The 8,999-nt window shown below is 42.2% G+C and overlaps 1 pseudogene; it reads right to left on the bottom strand.

The window, feature by feature from the left end:
* Window positions 1-958: 958 nt before the first annotated feature.
* On the bottom strand, window positions 959-1,077 carry LOC144496217 (5S ribosomal RNA; annotated as a pseudogene).
* Between the last annotated feature and the right edge of the window lie 7,922 nt (window positions 1,078-8,999).

Here is an 8,999-nt window from a genome sequence, read left to right as displayed (position 1 = left end):
AGGGGAGAAGCAACTTGTGCCATTCCAAGACCAGCTGGAGGAGAACCTACAAGGAGTTATTGCTAAACATTGGGTCACTCTGTCTAATCTCAAACATTTTATAGTGGAGGGAGTGATAGGAGGTCCTGGGGATGACATAAAAGCATGAGGGGGTGACTATTTAGGAAGAGGATTCACAGCTGCAAAGATTGGGTCTGGGGGTGAGCGGGGTTGGGTGAAGGCTTTGTTTCCAAATTATATCCTTCTCTATTCCACAATTGCTGACCCCTGGCCGACTTGCTCCTTTCCTGCAGAGTCATAGAATCCCTGCAGTGCAGAAAGAGACCCTTCGGCCCATCAAGCCTGCACCGACAACAATCCCACCCACGCCCTATCCCTGTAACCCCATGTATTTACCCTGCTAATTCCCCTGACACTAAGGGGCAATTTACCATGGTCATCAGCTTAACTTGCACATCTTTGGACTGTGGGAGGAAACCGGAGCACTTTGAGGAAACCCACGCAGACACGGGGTGAATGTGCAAACTCCACACAGTCACCCAAGGCCAGAATTGAGCCGGGTCCCTGGCGCTGTGAGGCAGCAGTGCTAACCACTGTGCCACCATGCCATGCTGCCGTACAAAAGTGTCTGCAAGTTCTTTTGTAGTCAACCAGGAGCTGCAACTTAATCACCTGAGTTAAAGTTAAAGTTTATTTACTAGTCACAAGTAAGGCTTACATTAACACTGCAATGAAGTTACTGTGAAATTCCCCTAGTCGCCACAGTCCGGCACCTGTTTGGATCAATGCATCTAACCAGCATGTCTTTCAGAATGTGGGAGGAAACCGGAGCACCCAGAGGACATGGGGAGAACGTGCAAACTCCACAGACAGTGACCCAAGCCGGGAATCAAACCCAGGTCCCTGGCGCTGTGAAGCAGCAGTGCTAACCACTGTGCTACCGTGCCGCCTGTTTTTTTTCCTACTGCACCTGGTATTCCCAGGCGGTCTCCTATCCAAGTACTAATCAGGCCTGAGTCTGCTTAGCGTACGAGAACAGACGAGATTGGGCGTTTTCAGACTAGTATGGCCGTGGGTGTAGGCACTCCCTGCCTGCTTCTGCTATGTGACCCTACATGGCCACTGCACACCATATAAAATTATCATTGAATTACATCCATACCATTTTCTGACACACAAGTGAACGTGGTGCCTATTTCTGCTTCTGCTGTCTGGACCTGTACCTTATGGATTAAATTTTGCCCATAATTTCCACCACTTTGTATTCCAGCCACCTTGAAAAAAAAAGTCAACATTCCATTAACCTTTTAAATTACTTTTTTGTACCTTGTCCATTAGTTTTAGTGATTTCTGTGTAGGGACCCCCAAACTTCTTTGTCACTGACAGATCCCAGCTTCGATCCATGTTGTGAATATTCTGAAACAAAAACAGAAAATGCTGGAAAAACTCAGCAGGTCTGACAGTATCTGTGGACAGAGAAACAGAGGTAACGTTTCAGATCTAAAGAGCCTAGTACTGATGGATCTGTAGAAGGCTATGTAGAAGGATCATTTAGATCCAGAATTATTTCTCTCCACAGGTGCTGCCAGGCCAGCTGAGTTTATCCAGCATCTTCTGTTTTTATTTCAGATTTCCAGGATCTACAGTATTTTGTTTTTATTTATAAATATATCTCTCTCTTATGTCTAATGTGGATGAACTCACACCTTCCCACACTGAACTCCATTAGTCGCAGCTTTGGTCATTCATTTTAACTCATGTTACATGTCCTTTGCAATCTTTGCTCCCATCTACTATTTATTGTGCCACTAAGCTTAGTGTCATCTGCAAACTTAAATATATTGCTCTCTTATCCTTCATTCAAGTCAGTTATAAATATAGTGAAAAGCTATGACTCCAGCACAGATTCCTGGGGACAACACAAGTTACATCCTGCCAAGTGGAATACAAACTCCTTACTCCTACTCTCTATCTCCTAACTTCTATGCAGGCTAATAAGTTGTCCCCAATTACATATGTCCTTATATTTAGTTGCAATGTTGAATGCCTCCTGGAAGTCCATATTAGCAATATTCATAGAGACACTCTTATCTAACACATTAGTTACCTCCTCAAAGATTTCAACAAGGTCTGTTAGACATAAATTACCCTTTAAAAATCCATGCTGATTCTCTTTGATCAGTCCATATTTGTCCAAAGACTAAACCATCCTGTCGAACTTCATTGACACACATGCATATTTACAAATCCATAATACAGATCAAGTCTACACTCTTAAGGCTTCACTGAAAATTGGCAAGACTTCTCTTGCACTAATGTAATACACAGTAAACTGAAACTTTGAAGACACAAAATATGGGAACCCAGAAAAAGAAACAGAAAGAAATCAATCTCAATATCTAATTAAGCTTATCTAATCATTAAAAAACCAATCTCCCTGATACAGGAACTCATGTCATTCGTGTGCCATACTACAATACAGCAGACAGTATTGCAGACAACTTTCATGGACCATTTGTATACTATGCATATTAAACAGACCCCAGTGGCAAGTTCTTCCTGACAACAGACATTAGACTAGGCCTAAAATTTCCTCTTTTTTCTTCTCTTATCCTTATTAAACAGTGAAATGACTTCAACAGTTTTCCAATCCACATGGAAATGTCTTCAAACAATCAACAGGGTTTTGGAAAATCATGAGTAGCCATCAATAACTTCCTCACCTACTTCCATCAGGTCCTGAAGATGTAACTATCTTGAATCTCATTGCTTTCTTCATCACTATTTTTGTTTCACTTTTATTGATACTGTTTGTTCCTCTCCTTGATTTATTTTTAATTTTCACAAAGACAGGATTAATTTTAACGTATAAAAATAATGTTGCATTTAATCATTTTACTGCTATTCACTGCAGTTTCTTTTCTGTACCACTCACATAACATTTTAGGATTTTTCCAGATTAGGCCTGAAAGGATTTTGATTTAATTCATATTATGATGTCACTGTTAAATTCAGTTCAAGAAGTGTTCATTCCTACAGACAAACAGGTTAACCAACATTTTGACTAGGAGTTAGTTGAACAAACTGGTCAAAGCTGATATTAAGAATCTTGTATTCAAAAATGTTAACATGTAAAATGAGTTAAACCCATATCAAACAGTAAAAAATGCCGAAGTTATTATTTTAATGTTACAATGAGCACAACGAGATTGAAACAGAGCGGAGAATTATATTCTGTTCATTCATATGTTTACTGTCAGAGAGGGAAGTTTGCTAACTGATGATTAGATTCATCTCACTAAAGCTGGTTTAAGGTGTAAAATTAGAACATAGAACAGTATAGCACAGGAACAGCTCCTTTGGCCCATGATGTTGTGCCAAACAAGACACCAAATTAAACTAATCCCTTCTCCATGCCCTTGGTCCATATCCCCCTATTCCTTGCATATTCCTCTTAAACGCCCCTATCGTATCTGCCTGCACCACCACCCCTGGCAACGCATTCCAGACACCAATCACTCACTGTGTAAAAAACGTGCCGCTCACATCTCGTTTGAACTTTCCCCCTCTCACCTTAAGTACATGCCCCCGAGGATTAGACATTTCAACTCTGAGAAAAAAGATTCTGACTGTCAACCCTATCTATGCCTCTCATAATTTTATAGACTCCTCTCAGGTCTCCTCTCAGCCGCTGCCGCTCCAGAGAAAACAACCCTAGTTTGTCCAGCCTCTCCTTATAGCTCATACCCTCTAATCCAGGCATCATCCTGTTAAACCTCTTCTGCACCCTCTCCAAATCTTCCACATCCTTCCTGTAATGTGGTGATCAGAATTGAATGGAATACTCTAAATGCGGCCTAACCAAAGTGTTATAAAGCTGCAACATGACATCCTGACTCAATGCTTCGACCAATAAAGGCAAGCATGCCATATGCCTTCTTTACCACCCTATCTACTTGTGTGGCCACTTCCAGGGAATTATGGACTTGAACCCCCAAATCCCTCTGTACATCAAAGCTGTTTAGGGCCCTGCCATTAACTGTATACTTACCCTTAACATTTGATCTCCCAAAGTGCAGCACCTCACACTTGTCCAGATTAAACTCCATCTGCCATTTATCTGCCCGTATCTGCAACTGATCTATCTCCTGCTGTATCCTTTGACAACCTTCTACATTATTCACAACTCCACCTATCTTTGACAATATTTATTTAAAGCTACATTCCTGGACCAATAAGATGCAGTGAGTTGTAAATTTCAATACTTATATATCTAGGATGGCCACTGGGGGAGGAGGCCAGGAGTATTGAATACAAACCATGCCCCCCGGCCTGGATTGGATTAGTATCAACAACATGGGGTTCGATCCATGCTCAGATACAAAAGTGAGTACTAAACCCTGGCTTGTCTACTGAAATAATTAATTAAATTAGTACAGAGCACTGATGCTGTTGGAATTGCATTTATCACTTTATTAATTACATTTATAATTAAGAAGAGTAATGGCATTACCAATTAACATGGAGGGCTTGTGGCACAATGGGTAACCTTCTTGTCTCTTAGCCAGAAGTTCCAGGTTCAACTATCACCACAGGACTTATTGGCCAAGGGAGATATGTCACAATGTGGCCAAACAGGTTGAGTATCAACTTGTAAATTCCCCTAACATGCTCCAATGGCAGGCGGTAAGAATGGCAGAGGTTCCTGGTCAGCCTTGCAATGGAGATTAAGATTCATAGCTCCAGGTTACAACATGCATGTACAAGTTTAATTTGCCACAGCAACTCAGACTCCTTGAGGGGACATTTGGCTCAGTCAGCCGATGTGGATCATATTGGTGCCAACAAAATGGCGTTCAATGCCCATTCCAGTGAGGGTGGATTCGGTACCTTCCCATTTGCCCTATCTATGATGGAGGTCATGGTATTCTGGATTGGACCTGTCTTTGGAAAAGGAACTGAAGAAGAACAATTAACATATGTAATATAATAACCAACATTAAACAGTATAATAATGAAAAACAATATCAACAATTTAAAGCCATTGTACCCACCATAGGGATGACTCGTGTTCATACCTTTGTCCATTCCTAGTGGCCTTCAGAGGTTTTTTGCTCCCAGAGAATTCAGTGTACATAACTTTACATCCTTCTGAGAGATTGGTAGAGATCTGGTGCTCTGATTTTACACTGTCCACGTCCAGCCTGTTCCTTTTGTTTCTCCAAATGCTGGTCATCATGGAGAAAAGGCGTTCTGCTTGAGCATTGCTGGCTGCTATGGAGGATATGATGTGGAGATGCCAGCGTTGGTGTCTCACAACACCAGGTTAAAGTCCAACAGGTTTATTCGGTAGCATGAGCTTTCGGAGCGCTGCTCCTTCATCAGGTGAGTGCTATGGAGGATAAATAGGAGTTAATTTTCTTCATGGTCATGATTTTCTTCTTCCTGTACTTTGCTGAAAATGTTCACTTATTTCTCCTCACTGGTCAGGCAATGCTCATTTCAGGAGAGGACATAACACTTTTCACAATATTTCTACACACGTTCATATCAATCTGTTTAATTGTACATACTTGAACAGCATTGTAAAATTCTTTAAAGGACAGCGTTCTCCAGGGCTAATTTGGATGTTTTATTGTGAAAGCTGTTTCCAACATGTCATGTCTGTCACCCAAATACTTCTTAATTATTTTGTGGAAAGTTGAAATGTCTCTCTCAGATGTTTCTGCTACATCCAGTGTTAATTGACATCATGGTGCACTCAAAAGCATTATCCTGCATCCCTCCCTCTCAAATCCTATTGATGGCACTTATCAACTCATACACTGAGAGGACACTGAATGACTCAACCTCTGAAACTGTGATACAGTCTGTCAATAGTTTCAGAGGATGGCTGAGAAAGAGAAAACCTTCTCATCCCAAAGCCTCTCCATTGTACTTAGGGGCACTCTTCCTCACCTTCACTCTGAAAGTAGCCGGTCACAGGTTTCCAGTACTTCAATGATTTGCCGGTATTTGGCATTAGAGGAAGACACTTGCTCCCAGTGTGCCTCAATAGATTGCACCCCTCCCCTTCACAAAGTCACACAACTCCCTAAATGGCTGTGTCCTGCTCACACAATGATAAAGTGAACATATTGAATGGTGCAGACTCGATGGGCCGAATGGCCTCCTTCTGCACTGTAGGGTTTCTATGATTTCTATGATATTTTCTGCACTTACTTCAACGTTTCTGTCTTTGTTATGACTCAACAGTTGGCTGCAACAATGTGTGGAATTTAATAGCCATCACCCCAACTCAAAGGCAGAGGGGGGGTCTTTGTTTTCAGGTGGGAGAATGCAGGGTGGAGATCCTCCCCTCTTGCCATCATGTCATCAAGTCCAGGGTGAGAATGTTTGTGGGCAACCTTTCTGTCTGGAGGTCAATTGAGGCCCTTGAATGGTCACTTGCATGCCATTCTGTCACTGCTGGGCCAGATGTAACTCTGGTCGGGGGGGAGGGGGGAAAGGAGGGAGGCCAGATCATTCTCTGGTGGGTGGGAGGGACCGGGGGTCAGGAGCAGGGGGGTTTGCTGCCACTCTGGAGGCAATTAGTGTGGGGGAAGGGGGCAGGGGGTCGCAATCAGTCTGGTGGGGATGGGGTAGGTGGATAAGGGGGACAGTTGTGCTGTGGGGGTGGGGCAATATCTGTCGGGGCCATCGCTCCCGGGCCACTTTATCCACTTTTTGTGGCCCGGGAGCGATGTGACAGGGGAACGTTTTTCAAATTTTCTTTCACTGCACATGCGCAGTTGAAGGCTCCGATCGGAGCTGCAGCATTTTGGGCACGATAAGCCCCGCCCACAGCACGATTCAGACTCGCGATTTTTATTTCAGGCTGAGTGCATATGGGGGCGCCTGAGAACAGGTTTCCAAGTCGGATCTGATTTGTGCCCAGATTCAGCACTTGGAATCAAAATGGTAAAATCTCCCCCAGAGTTTCTAATTGGCTGACTGCTAACAGACATTTGGGATTCATCACTACATTGCTGAGGGCCAACAAAATGAATGGATTGCTCCTCGACTAGGCCATGTGCCATTACGAACAGTGCGTGGCAGCAAGCTACTGGACGTTGGCTGTCCCGTATCAGAAGAGACACTGATGTGAAGAAATCCAGAGTATCAGGTACAAAACTAGATGTTTGGTCACCCTAAATTTCCATGAGGAGTCTCCTGACCATTCACGATAACTTCAGCGGAAGATCATGAAAAACCCAGGGAGACAGCATAAACTGTGATTGGGAGAATCCCAGCAGAAATTATACCCCATCCTGTACTGGACACTTAAAGACCATCAGACTGAGGAGGTATTCATTCAATTTCTTCAGGTAAATTCACACACTACTCTGAAAAGTGGAGGGGTGATGTTTTTATGTAATTTGTATTCGAGTGCCACTTTCTCCTTTTCAATGCTCATTTCCAATTGTAAAATCTTTTACATTTTACTGCACTAAAAGAGTGGAGGGGAGATGTCCCTGGGTCTGCACTGCGATGCACTGGATCACTTGGAGATGGAGTGAATATCAGTCAATTGGACATTGCCTTTATAGGTGAGCACTCTGATCTGCCTCATATAGGTCCACGTGAACCAAGTGTAGACCCAGGAAAATCTCACCTTTAACATCAACATGCTGAGGATACTGGAAGCACCTTGATCATAAAGGACCAATTAAATACATGTAACAATAAAACTTGGCAATTATGAAGCCAGATCAAAGATTTCCTGTTCAGAAATAACTCATGAAGTTTTGAGTGAAAGGGAAGTTGAAAAAAAATCTATAACTTTAGCAAAGTTTCATTTTTGTTTCAAACTCTAGAACAATGAGAAATGTCTTCCCCTTGCTCCAGGAATGTAAATTTATATCCGTGAATTAATAAGTTTGTGATCACTTTTTTAAGAGAATAATCCCATTCTACAATTCTGAAACTAAGTTGCTTTTGCAAACTGTATAGATTGCTCTACCTGCTTCAGGAAAGAGGTTTTCCAATTAACACAAAAATGTTATCATTCCCTCTGCTCCCCCACCAGCCCTTTCACCACTTCCTGTCAGAAAGGTCTGCTGCTTCCTTTTTGATTGACTCATAGAATAAAATAATGTAAAACTGCAGAATCTTCTCAGAAAACTGAACAACTACCTGTGGTTCCAGTCTGCTTTTAAACAGAACAAGTATGAGAACATTTTAAGAAAGCCAATGATCTGAATCGAAACTGAGCAAATAAATATTTAGAGATGGAACTTTAAAAATAAGAGAAGCCGAAGGCGGTCGCAGCTGGCGTTATCAGATATTTGCAAGTATTTGCAGATATATATTTGACCTCTTTGCATCAAGCAAATGAGATGTGCAAGTTTACCAAAGCTTCATCACTACGCCTGGGCTTTGAAAACAGATTAATGAAACTGGAAGTCTTAATTATGAATACAATATAGTACTACATTTTTAAAAAAGCACTACATTTTTAAGTTTCAGTATTAAATGAGTCAAAAGCATGCACTCATTCTAGTGAACGCAGGGTCCTGATGAGTTCCATGCTGTGCATATGGGGGAGTTTGTATGAACTATCAAAATAAGTACAGTGGAGGAGGATTATACCGGGTGTGCCAAAGTGGTAGATTCCCTTCATGCACATTTTAATGCCTGTGTCATTTTTAAAGGATCAATTCCCTAATCTGGTGTGCCCAACAACATTCAATAATTATGGAGTCATACCTGGTACATAGGAAGATGGTTATCGTTGTGGAGGGCAGGTCATCTCAGTCTCTGCATGAGTCCCTCAGGGTATTGTCCTAGGTCCAACCATCTTCAGCTGCTTCATCACTGACCTTCCCTCCATCATAAGGCCAGAAGTGGGGATGTTCGCCAATGATTACATAATGTTCAGCACAATTTGTGACTCCTCAGATACTGAAGCAGTCCATGTTCAAATGCCACAAGATTTGGACAGTACCCAGGTTTGGGC

Source organism: Mustelus asterias, chromosome 7, assembly GCF_964213995.1.
Source record: "Mustelus asterias chromosome 7, sMusAst1.hap1.1, whole genome shotgun sequence".
Taxonomy (NCBI): Eukaryota; Metazoa; Chordata; class Chondrichthyes; order Carcharhiniformes; family Triakidae; genus Mustelus; species Mustelus asterias.
The sequence above is the reverse complement of the archived record's forward strand: the minus strand, read 5'-3'. Positions and strand labels throughout refer to the sequence as shown.